This window comes from Canis lupus, chromosome 26 (assembly GCF_011100685.1).
Source record: "Canis lupus familiaris isolate Mischka breed German Shepherd chromosome 26, alternate assembly UU_Cfam_GSD_1.0, whole genome shotgun sequence".
NCBI lineage: Eukaryota > Metazoa > Chordata > Mammalia > Carnivora > Canidae > Canis > Canis lupus.
Window position 1 is genome coordinate 29,171,713 of NC_049247.1, and position 11,282 is coordinate 29,182,994.

Genomic DNA, 11,282 nt, shown 5'->3' on the forward strand with positions numbered 1-11,282 from the left:
TTTGCATGACACTCACACTGAGGGATGGACATGGGTAAGTTGGGAGCAGATGGCGCGGCCTACCCCCTGATGGCCTGGCCTGCAGATTGAGCAGAACAGTAGAGCCTCACACTCACACCAAGAAATGTGCCATGAGGTGACCACCCCCCCATGTCCCACAGGCTTCATTGAGGCTCAGGGGACCCCAGGAGATGGGAAACTCCCAATTGAGGGACAATCTATGTGTCCCGATGGTGCCGGGGTCTACTCTGTGCCCCAGGGATGCACCACTGGATGAGGTGAGCTGTGCTGCTCGCATGGGCCTCGGGGTCTGTATGATGTCACTCATTCCTCAGACATCTAAAGTGGAGGTTCAGGCCACCTCCCCAACTGATAATGTTCTGGGGTGAGATGTCAGCTTCCATCAGTAGTTAGGAGGGCAGGGCTGGGTCCTGCAGAGCGAGGGGGTGCACAACTCCAGGGGCCCTCTGCCAGAGGAGTACAGTGCACAGGCCTTCTCTGGTCCCCTCCCTCTACATTCATCAGCAGCTGGAGGACATACAATAGCCCCCTCAGGGCCTCCTATGGGTTTGGGTCCTGTTCCCTGTGAGATGTACTCAGGGCATCCTTCAGGACCTGTAGGGATCATGACCTTCCTCTTGCGTTCTCAGCCCTGAAGAGCAGCACCCCAGCTTTTTGGTTGATTTTCCTGCGCTGCCAACAAGTATGTCAGGGAGGTGTGGAGAACATGTGTCTGTGTTGCTTCCTCTCTTTCTGCCAAACTCACCTTCTTCCTAGTTCCTCTTTTTCTCCTGAGTGACCGATTTCTTCTGTTGCTTCCTCCCTTATATCAGTGGAAGCAATGCTTCTTGAGAGCTGAAAGGAAGAGCAAAATCAGGCATGACTACAGATACCAAACCAGGGAGTGGGGGCACTTGCTGGGGTCACACAGCAGGTCCCCTTCCTGATTCCTACCCACCTGGGTGGGCTCCGCCCTGCTGACCCCAGGCCCACTCCCTCCTTGGCTGTTCAGAGCTGATCCCAGACTCAGTGGTGACGGGTGAGGGTGATGCTGAAAGAGGGGGGAAGAGGTCTGTAGAGTGATTCCATAGACACTGCAGGTGCCAAGACTAAGTGCCTGCAGGAGCCAAAGGTCTTCAGTGGGGACATCGTAGAGGATGGATCTGGGGAATATCTAGGAAGAGGTGCTTATGGGCAGCAGAGAGAGGAAGTACAAGAGACAGAGGAGGAAATGAATTAATTACAGGCACAATGTTGCTCCTTTCATCTGAATCCCTGCTATCCGTGGAGTCATCTTCCAGTGGGCAGGGCAGCAATGAGGTTGGCGTGGCCATGAGAAAGGAAATGGAAAGTTAGTGGGGATGAGAACCCATGGCTTGCTCCTCTTGGGATGAGGGACTCTGACCTCAAGATGATGGGTCCTCAGCTCTGGGGCCTCTCTGCCCTTAGTCCCTTCATCTCTACAGGGTGGAAGTGGGTCTCTCATCTCCCAGCTGCCTGTCCCACCCTTGGGTTCTCTCCATACCTAGGAATGATGTCTGTGTCATCCTGTCCCTCCTCTGGGAGGTCACTGTCCCTGGGAGGTCACTGTCCCTGTGACTGTGTGACCAGGACTTGACCTTTCTCTCTCCCTACTCCCCTTCCTCCTCTCCTAACAACTCTCCATTTCCTTCCCCTTTCCATCCTCCACCAATCATATTGTTCTTAAATATTGGATAGCCGGGGATCCCTGGGTGGCGCAGCGGTTTGGCGCCTGCCTTTGGCTCAGGGCGCGATCCTGGAGACCGGGGATCGAATCCCACGTCGGGCTCCCGGTGCATGGAGCCTGCTTCTCTCTCTGCCTGTGTCTCTGCCTCTCTCTCTCTCTCTGTGACTATCGTAAATAAATAAATAAATAAAATTAAAAAAAAATATATTGGATAGCCAAGGACTGGCAGGAGATATACTGGCACCCACTCAGTCAATCCCCTGAACCCTCTGTGTGAGGAGAAGCTATCTTGGTCTGGGATGGCTGGGGAACTTGAATGAGACGGTGCCACACATGTCCACATATCCAGTGTTTGCTCTTGGGACGTGATGATCTTCCTTGGCACACGAGCCAGCCTTAAACAACCTCATCTGTTCCCAGAAGTGTTATAGAGCAGAAGTGGAAATGATAGGGTAGTCAGTTGTCCAAATTCCCCCTGAATTTTCAAGTGAAGTACTGGAAAATATCAAACAGGGTAGCCCACTGAATACATGGTGCCTGCCAGGGCTGGTGCTGAACCTTACAGGGAGGTCAGGGTGGTAGGGCCCTGGGCAGGTCTGAGGACAGGTGATGGGGTGGGCATAAGTAGGGTGTAGGGGGACAAGGCCTATGCTGTGAGGCTGGAGAATTGGATTGTGAAAGGAACAGTGACCCTGTAGCCCTGCTAGCAGATGTTCTGCCCTAGGTCTAGGCCATGCCTGGTGACAGGTCCACGGGATGCTTGGTCAAAAGTTGTGTGTGTATGTGTGTATGTGTGTGTGTGTGTGTGTGAAGCAGGCCCAGCCACACCTTCACACAGGTCTCTAGGTCCCCTGTGGCCAAGGAGCGTCTCCAGGTCTTCAGTATGTGGCCTCTCGCTCATGGAAGCATGTTTATGACAGACTGGTTTGTGTGGTGAAGCTGGCATTACCTAAGTGACCACAGAGGAGATGTCCCTTAACATCCCCAATGCTGGGAGTTGACTTAAAGGTGTGGGAAATGGGTCAGGAGCCTGAAAGTCTATTACACGTCATGTATCTTACGCGGGACAGAGTTTCCTTCTCTTTTTTTTTTTTTGCCATTTTATTTTTTTAATAATAAACTTATTTTTATTGGTGTTCAATTTGCCAACATACAGAATAACACCCAGTGCCCATCCCGTCAAGTGCCCCCCTCAGTGCCTGTCATCCATTCACCCCCACCTCCCGCCCTCCTCCCCTTCCACCACCCCTAGTTCGTTTCCCAGAGTTAGGAGTCTTTATGTTCTGTCTCCCTTTCTGATATATCCTACCCATTTCTTCTCCCTTCCCTTCTATTCCCTTTCACTATTATTTATATTCTCTAAATGAATGAGACCATATAATGTTTGTCCTTCTCCGGTTGACTTACTTCACTCAGCATAATACCCTCCAGTTCCATCCACCTTGAAGCAAATGGTGGGTTTTTGTCACTTCTAATGGCTGAGGAATATTCCATTGCATACATAGACCACATCTTCTTTATCCATCCATCTTTCGATGGACACCGAGGCTCCTTCCAGTTTGGCTATTGTGGACATTGCTGCTATAAACATCAGGGTGCAGGTGTCCCGGCATTTCATTACATCAGCATCTTTGGGGTAAATCCCCAGCAGTGCAATTGCTGAGTCATAGGGCAGATCTATTTTTAACTCTTTGAGGAACCTCCACACAGTTTTCCAGAGTGGCTGCACCATTTCACATTCCCACCAACAGTGCAAGAGGGTTCCCTTTTCTCTGCATCCTCTCCAACATTTGTGGTTTCCTGCCTTCTTAATTTTCCCCATTCTCACTGGTGTGAGGTAGTATCTCATTGTGGTTTCAGAGTTTCCTTCTCATCCACCTCCCAGCTCACATGACAACTTAGTTTCCTGGTTCTCAGATTTGGGAGAGTGTTGCTCTGGCACCCAGGTCATGTCCATCATAGGGCAATGACAAGAACGATACCCAATCTCTGCCACACGACTGCTGAGTGGTGCTGGGCAACAAAACCAAGCTTTGATGTTTGGCAGCAGAGAAGGGTAGGAAGTACACATTGTATGGGCTAGATCATTAAAACAGCAAACCCATATAATGTTTGTCCTTCTCCGATTGACTTATTTCACTCAGCGTGATACCCTCCAGTTCCATCCATGTCGAAGCAAATGGTGGGTATTTGTCATTTCTAATGGCTGAGGAATATTCCATTGTATACATAAACCACATCTTCTTTAAGGGAATAGAAGGGAAGAGAGAAGAAATGGGTAGGAAATATCAGAAAAAGAGATAGAACATGAAGACTCCTAACATTGGGAAAGGAACTAGGGGTGGTGGAAGGGGAGGAGGGCGGGGTTTGGGGGTGAATGGGTGACAGGCACTGAGGGGGGCACTTGACGGGATGAGCACTGGGTGTTATTCTGTATGTTGGCAAATTGAACACCAATAAAAATAAATTTATTATTAAAAAAATAATAATAAAACAGCAAACCCAGGGAGGGGGATTAGAAATGCGGCACACACGGAAGGCGCCTGGACACAATTTCTGGTCCTATGACGTCAGTAAAATAGGAGATGAACGCATCAGATTGCTAGCCAGTATTTCCCTTTCATTTTTGATTTCTTGCCCACCTTCTCCATTCTCCGGAGTAGGAGATGCACCCCCAGGGTCCCAGGAGCCCTCTGCCACTGTTCCCTACCTGAGCCCTGTTCCCTACCTGCCGAGACTTCCTCCCCACCACTGGAGTCGTCTATGCTCTCCACACACAAATCTGTAGGAACACAAGCATGAGCAATCCTGTTATTGGAGGGAGGGTCTCACCCATTCATCCTACTCTAGTTGAGTTCTCTGTGGGTCGTGAGGCATCTACCTGCCTGACCTTTCTGGTGTGTTCTCAGATGTGCACTGGACTTGGGGGAGTCAGAGACCTTCAACATGACAGGGATCACAGTTTCAAACCTTCTAGTGAGACCGAGATGCTATAGGAATCCACTTCATCATGTCCATTCTACTCGCCCTTTACAGTGTTCCTCTCCAAATGTGGCATGTGAAATTCCAGCAGTTATGGAGACCCCTGACATGTGGCTAATGTGAGTGAGCAATTGGAGGGTTTATTTTCTTTTATGATTTTAGTGTAATTATCGAGTTAATGATTGTGTCAAATGGACTATAGACAGACTCTCCTTGGACTGCAGAGCACTAGCGTCCAACAATGAGCAAGACATAACCCCTGCTCATTCCTATTACATTAATTGCTGGCCTGATATGACCATTCACATGTAGGTTGTTCCTGGGATCACCCACACATGCCAGGCACTATTGGAGGCCTTTGCACACTAAGAGAATGAGGTGAACACCCCGTTCTTGGATAAATGGCCACAGGGTCAATGTAGCAGCTCTTCAATCACAATGTCATATTATAGAAATCTAAAAGCTGCTAAAATACAGATGGAACCACAAAGGAATACAGGTACCAAAACATTGTTGAGAATGAAGAACAAGGTGATGGCTCGGTAGTTGCTGACTTCCAAGTACATTAGACAGCCACACTAGGCAAGCAGCTTGTCCTGGCATAAAAGTAAGGACACACTGCAGCAGAATAGAGAGCCCCAAAATAAATGCACTCATTCATGCCATATTGATCCTTGAGGAGACCACATGATGGGAAAAGTTTATCCTCTTCAATAATGAGCAGAATGATAAAAAAAAAAAAAATAATGAGCAGAATGAAAAGGCATCCTACATATTGGAGAAGATATTTGCAACCCTTATATCAGAAAAGGTGTTCCTTTTCAAAATGGAAAAAAAAAAACAATAGGGGATCCCTGGGTGGCGCAGCGGTTTGGCGCCTGCCTTTGGCCCAGGGCGCGATCCTGGAGACCCGGGATCGAATCCCACGTCGGGCTTCCGGTGCATGGAGCCTGCTTCTCCCTCTGCCTATGTCTCTGCCTCTCTCTCTCTCTCACTGTGTGCCTATCATAAATAAATAAAAAATTAAAAAAAAAACAATAAAAAGACACTTATACCAAATTGGAGAACAATAAGAAGGCTTGAGTAGACATTGCCCTAAGGGAAAAAAATCAGTGGCCAACAGACCTACGAAAAGCACAACATAACACATCATGAGGGGAAATGCAAGTCCAAAGGACGATGAGTATCATTTCATCTGTTAGAACGGTGAGGACTCAATCCCAAAACCCAAACCTACTACTAATGTTGCTGAGGATGTGGATAATTTGGGTCTTTGTATGTTATTAGGTGGGTAGGCAATCAGTATGGACCGATTGCCAGGCCTGGCCATCCTTGCTGGATGAAGGAAGGTCAAGGAGAGGAGCAGGAAAGTACATAGAAACACTGCCTCTGACGCTTTCCTACAGGGAATCGAATCCATATGAAATAGTCAATCTAAATGAGGCTAAACCCTAAAATGCATGCTACCTGTTACTGACAGAGTCTGGTGAGCCCTACTGACACTTTGAAGTTCACCAAAGCTGCCACTGTATTGTGGACATCTTCAAGACTCAGGATAAACAGGCACTGCTCCAACCTGTGTCTCATCTCTTTCAAGAACACTGTGCTGCAGGCTGATTCAATTCTAGAAAAACTATCCTATGGTTTTATAATTGTTCACTAATCATCATAAGTAAAATGCTATTAACAAGATTTCAACATACTGATGTCCCTGCATTTCAACAAGGCCACCATCAACAAAGTGCTATTTCTTTCCATCCATCCTTTTCTGTGCAATGTGTGGGTGTCTGTCACATCAGTGGGGACCCATTCTCCCAGGAGCCCACCAGCAAGTGGCAAGTTCTGGACTTGGAGAGGGGCGCCTTATGTGAGCACTGACACTGTTTAACCTGGCCCTGGCCCTGGTCGTGTAGGGTGGTGGGCACCAAGCTAATGGCAAAGCTTTACTTTGAGCTCCTATTTGACACTCGCTCTTCAGTGTGTGCTTACAAATGTTGAGTATTATTTTTTTTTTATTGGAGTTCAATTTGCCAACATAGAGCTTAACACTCAGTGCTCATCCCGCCAAGTGCCCCCCTCAGTGCCCATCACCCAGTCACCCCAACCCCCTGCCCACCTCCCTTTCCACTATCCCTTGTTCATTTCCCAGAGTTAGGTGTCTCTTATGTTTTGTCACCCTCACTGATATTTTCACTCATTATTTTTTTTCTCACTCATTATTTTTAAGGCTAATGATGCTGCTATGAAATAGATGGAAATATCCTCCTGATTCTTCTCTGCTTTGACCCTGCATGAGACACATCCCCAGCCAGGACAGATGTCTGATCTTGATTTCTGCCCCAACCCTGTCTGTGGAAAGTGAATACTAAGCAAACCTCCAGGTGCAGCTGTGGTGAGAGAGGAATGTGGGGTCCTAAGCGGTGTGCCTGGTGGGGGTGAGGTTTACTTTTAGAAATTTGACACTTGCATTGATTTGCCTAAGTGAGAATGTCTTCTGATGGAACACACACACTCAACGCACCCACTCATACAATCACATCACATCCAGTCACACAGGAACAAACCCAGCCTCCTATAGACAACCTGTATCTCCTAAATGACCTACTTGCTTCCAGAGTCTGTAGAGCTGGACAATCATTTTTTCTCACAACCACACCCTCCATTCCCAGTAGGAACCCAGGATCAGGGAAGCTCTCCAGAGCAAAGCAGAGGGGAAAGACCCACCTTGTTCATAAGCTAGATTGTTCCTTGAGAAGTGACAGATGTTGGAATACATAAAGCCACCATCTTGGGCTGCCTCCTGCTGCAGTTAGAGAGAGGGAAACACTATAAGGATCACATCACCCTGTGCACATCATCTGCACATATCCTTTGTTCTCTTGGTGACATTAGTAAGGCAGCAGAGATCTAGTCATTGAGTCAGTGATCACAAAAAAAAAAAAAAAAAAAAAGCTCAATGTGACCTGCAGAAACTTTAAATGTCAGATCTCACAGGTCCAGTTTGATCAGCAAACACAAAACTATGGAGGAAGATTATTTCCTGGAAAATGCTTGCTACCATTTGTTGTGTAACCGGTGTTCTTAAAGCCCCTCTAAATATGGTGTCAGTTGGTGATTGAAACTCAGGGCCACTGTCAGCACCAAGGAAATTGTATATACCTTCTGGGATGCACATGCTTGGAAGTTCATGTCTTAAATCCATGAATATGAAAATAAAGCATCAGTTGCATTTAACACAGAAAATGACTTTACCTGAGGGAGGGCTGGGGTTTCTTTCTCCGCCTTGAACTGAGAAGTTCTTGAGTCAGGCCCTTGAGGGGAGCTACGAGGACACAGCGCCACTTTGAGGATGCTGGTGGGGCTGCCCGGGAACTCATCAGGGAGTTTAGATGGATGAGGACATGAGTTGAGTGTGTACTGGCGGTTGGCTAGGAAGTTACAGACTGCTGCTGGGCATCCTCCTTGGTGGACAGAGGAAGGAATGAGAGAGGAGCAGGAAATAAATGAGAACAGGGGCTGTCTTTGTAGCTAAGTGAGACTGATCAAGGTGAAATAGTCCATGGAAAGTGTTTAAACACTAAAGTGGCTTATATGTGATGACCCGGTCCCATAACCTCTCTTGACTGAAGTTTTGCTAAGCCGTCCCTCTCTTCTTCTTTGGAAATCAGTTCTTGCCCCAGGATCCCCATATACTGCTACTGTATTCATCATGTCTTTGTAAGATTTTGTGCTTGATGAAAAGCAGCCTTAATTGTGGGGCTGAATTCAACCCTAGGGAAAGTATCCTCATATGATTCTTTTTTTTTTTTTCCTCATATGATTCTTTACTAATCATCTGTCCTAAGGAAACAAGACCTGAAACTACTGCCGTCGTATCTTTTCAAAATAACCAGTCAGCTTGATACATTCCTTCCACCTTTCTTGGGCTCTATGTGTGTGTATCCATTGAGTCAGGCTAGCCTGGGGCCATCAGACAAATGGGAAGTTCCTTACACAGAGGAGGCCTGGGGTGAGAGCTGGCACTCTCTAACCCAGCCGTGCCTGAGATTTGCAATGGGAGTGTTGGGCACAAAGCTAACAACCAAGTTTAACATTCAGTTCCTATGTGATCAAGTGGACTAAATTACCTCCTTGTTTCTTATCTGCTATTGGTTATGTATACACAATAACCTCAGCCATGACAGATGTTGCTCTGCGCTATCCTCGATGGGGACTCACATTTTCCAGAATCTGTGGGCTGACCAGGAATACATGGCCTTTCCTATGTGCACTTCACACCAGTGACAGGACAAAATCATTGATATGTGCACCTATAGCTGCCCTGGTTTACGTGACCGTGGAGGCCACTGTGTAATGTTGGGCCATGTAGGGGACTTTGGTAGAATCTAGTATATTAAGGTATGGACCCAGATGCTGGCTCTGCTTTGCTGACTAGCTATTTGTAGATAATGACCCCATGACTGAGCGATTAGTGCAGGTCAAGAACCTATAGCTACATTCGAACCGACACCTGGGTTCACACCTTGGCTGTCCATGTAGGGGGTCAAGGGTTTGGGTCATTCATCTCTGCACCATTGCCTTCTAATGAAAGGAAATGGAAACATCCTCCAGGTACAGCTGTGGTGAGGGAAGGATGAGCAGGTAATGGTGTCACAATGATGAGATGACTTTGGAAAGGTGACACCTTTATTGTGCTGCAAGTGTGGGAATACCTCCTGGGAAATACACACATCGACATTCACATTCACAACACAGACACACACACACACACACACACACACGCTCGAGTGGGCGCAGGTGCTCTTCGACCCACATGCACACACACCAACACCTCCTTCTTGCCATAGTGCCTCCAGGCCTTGTATAACAAACTCTCAGTGCTTTAGTGGACAATCTCTTCTCACTATACCCCACCCCTCATTCCCAGGTGGAACCAAGAATCATGTGGTAGACATCTTTTTACCCTAGATTGCAACACCATGGATATTACTCTTAAATACATACAGTTTTTGTTGGTCCCAGCAGCCACTGCGATTGGAGAAAAGAAAACACAGTCTGGGTCACACCATCCTGTATACTGTTTGTACAGCTCTTTTGTTTGGTGAGGCCTTCAGGAAACTGGATGGAGTACAGGGGTTGAGTCAATGTTCCCCCACTCCAGTGAAAGAGGACGCTTTTAAAGATGCATGAGCTTTTCATGGCGGATCTCTGAAGTCCATTCGGATCAACAGATCCAAAATTCTTTTTGAACGACAAATATGTTCTCCTGGCGAAGGTGTTGGATCCCACACACTTTTTAAGTGAGGCTGCCCTGTTACGTCCCCCTTTTTGTGTCCACTGTCATTGGTAACAAACTTTCATTCCCCCCACAAAGGAGAATACTTGTGTCATCCCTAAGGTGTATTATCAGAATTTTGTTCTGCATTCATTGGAGAAGAAACCAGTGAAGCAACATCTCTATCTCAGAGAAAGAGAGGCGAGCTTACCTCAGGCAGAGATGAGGTGCCTTCCTCTGCCCAGTCCCTGGAAAGGTCCTCAGCTGGTCCCTCCATGGGATCTAAGAAGATAGAGTAGCTGTCAGGACATTGGTTGGTTGCCCAGGAATTACTTGGGGAGTTTTGCTTGATGTGGACACGGGGACACAGTGCACGGGTGTGAACAGTGAGCAAGCTGCTGAGCCAACCTCCTTGGTGGACAAAGAAATACAAAGGAGAGGAGCAGGAAGGAAAAGGAATCAGGGCCTTTGCTTTCAAGCTAAAGGGATCCAATCAGTGGGAAATCATCAGTCTCAAAATGGGAAAAATTCAATGCACCTTGCATTTCATGACTGAGTCCCCTGAGTTGTCCTGCCCATTGTAAAGGCCAGCCACATTCCCACTTCTTCAGCTGTTACAGGACCAGTTCAGCTTCCATGCCTTCATACATGCTGCTATGTATGTGTCCTCTATTCCTTCAGATTGTTAGGTTTTTATGGCTTCATGCTTTTATTAATAAGTAAGTATATGCTCAGCGGCCCTGTTTACATTCATTATGCCGTGTACTTATCACTACCATCTACATCCAAACCTTTTCATCCTAAGGAATCTCTGTACCCATGAAGAGATGACTGTTCCTCCTCCCCCGACCCCCTGCCTCCAGCCATCCAAGTGTCTACTTTCTGGCTCTATGAATTTGCCTACTCTAATTTCCTCCTATGAGTGGAATTGAAGAATTTATATCTTTCTGTGCATGCCTTCTTTCAAAAAACTATTGGTTATTCAAGGTCTATCCATTCTGCAGCATATTGAAACATTTGGGTTCTTCTTATGGCTGAGTAACATTCCATCCAATGTGCATATCACATTTTACATGTCCTTTCATCACATGCTGGATTTGGGGGTTGTATCTATCTCTAGCTCTTAGGAAGACTGCTGTCACGAACATGGGGGCACAGATGTCAGTTAGAAATGCATCTTGACTTCCATGGTTATACTATGGTGATGGACTTGATACATTTAAATTTGTACATTTGAAATAATAGAAAAATGTGTCGCAGCATTTTTATGCTCTTCTGCTATGTCTATGTCACTGAATGAAAGAATTATTCTTAAAT

At 46.8% G+C, this 11,282-nt stretch overlaps 1 long non-coding RNA gene across 3 annotated transcripts in view; it reads left to right on the forward strand.

The window, feature by feature from the left end:
* LOC119877613 overlaps positions 1–7,930 on the forward strand; it is a 32,414-nt gene extending 24,484 nt beyond the window's left edge. For all 3 annotated transcript variants that reach the window (XR_005379448.1, XR_005379447.1, XR_005379446.1), the window contains 2 exons: positions 4,745–4,809; positions 6,918–7,930. This is a non-coding gene — a long non-coding RNA (uncharacterized LOC119877613). The remainder of the gene's footprint in view (positions 1–4,744; positions 4,810–6,917) is intronic.
* The last annotated feature ends 3,352 nt before the right edge of the window (positions 7,931–11,282 follow it).